General features: G+C 55.7%; 1 protein-coding gene across 6 annotated transcripts in view; it reads right to left on the reverse strand.

The window, feature by feature from the left end:
• Window positions 1-806, reverse strand: part of DUSP13 (dual specificity phosphatase 13) — a 15,905-nt gene that overhangs the window by 12,980 nt on the left and 2,119 nt on the right. For 2 of the 6 annotated variants that reach the window (XM_008581004.1, XM_008581001.1), the window contains exon 2: window positions 395-612. The exons of 3 other annotated variants lie outside the window; for them this stretch is intronic. The gene's annotated coding sequence lies outside the window, so the exon portion shown is untranslated. Of the gene's footprint in view, window positions 1-394; window positions 687-806 lie in introns of all 6 variants that reach the window. One more of the 6 variants, XM_008581003.1, reaches the window with a different exon arrangement.

An 806-nucleotide genomic window follows, 5' to 3' on the forward strand; every position in this document is an offset into this window, starting at 1 on the left:
CTGTTTCCCAGGATAAATACAAAGCAGGGGCTCCAGACTCCTTTGCTCTACCCTGGGTATTTGAAGACTTTTCCCCCACATTTGAAAGTATTTTAGGACAGACATCTAGGTACCAAATGGTGATTTCCCAAGGCTGAGTGTTGCAGAGAAAGAACCACTTTGCTGTTTGGGAGACACAGATTCCAGCCCCGGGGCTGCTTCTAACTTGTAGCATGACCTTGTATTCTAGGCCTGTTTCCCCATCTGTGAAGCAATGGGGTTAGATAAAATGCTGGAGCACTGAGTGGAGGATTTAAACAACCAGAGATGGGAGGGCACTGATGGTTGAGGGGAAATGGGGCATCCTCCCCAAGAACAAGCAGGTGGGGGTATAGCCTCGGACCCCCAGTCCTACCCCCAGGTGTGCTGAGGGCACGGTGGATGAAGTCGGCTGCAGAGGAGAAATAGGCACTGATGTCGAAATCGGGGAGGTCGTGGGCTGGCACCCCCAGGTAGGTCACACTGCTGCCGTAGAAGTCAGGGCTGCCCTGGCAGTAGAGGCCCCCATGGGCGGCGTTCAGCACGTGGGTGATGCCCAACTTCCACAGCTCAAAGCGGTTATTTGCCGTGGCCCTGGGGAGGGCAGGAAGGGGGTGGATGCTGGCTGAGCCATGGGATCCAGGAAGGAGGCTTTGCCTCGCTCTCTGCTTCAGAGAGACAGGGCCATCAGGGTCCAAAGGGAGTTGGAACCCAGCAAGCTCCAGCTGGGGTCTGGAGCCCACAGCTCCACTGCCAGAGCTTTCTAATAGGAGAGCTGGTGGTGCAAG

The sequence above is a fragment of the Galeopterus variegatus genome, unplaced genomic scaffold, assembly GCF_000696425.1.
Source record: "Galeopterus variegatus unplaced genomic scaffold, G_variegatus-3.0.2 Scaffold2232, whole genome shotgun sequence".
Lineage (NCBI taxonomy): Eukaryota > Metazoa > Chordata > Mammalia > Dermoptera > Cynocephalidae > Galeopterus > Galeopterus variegatus.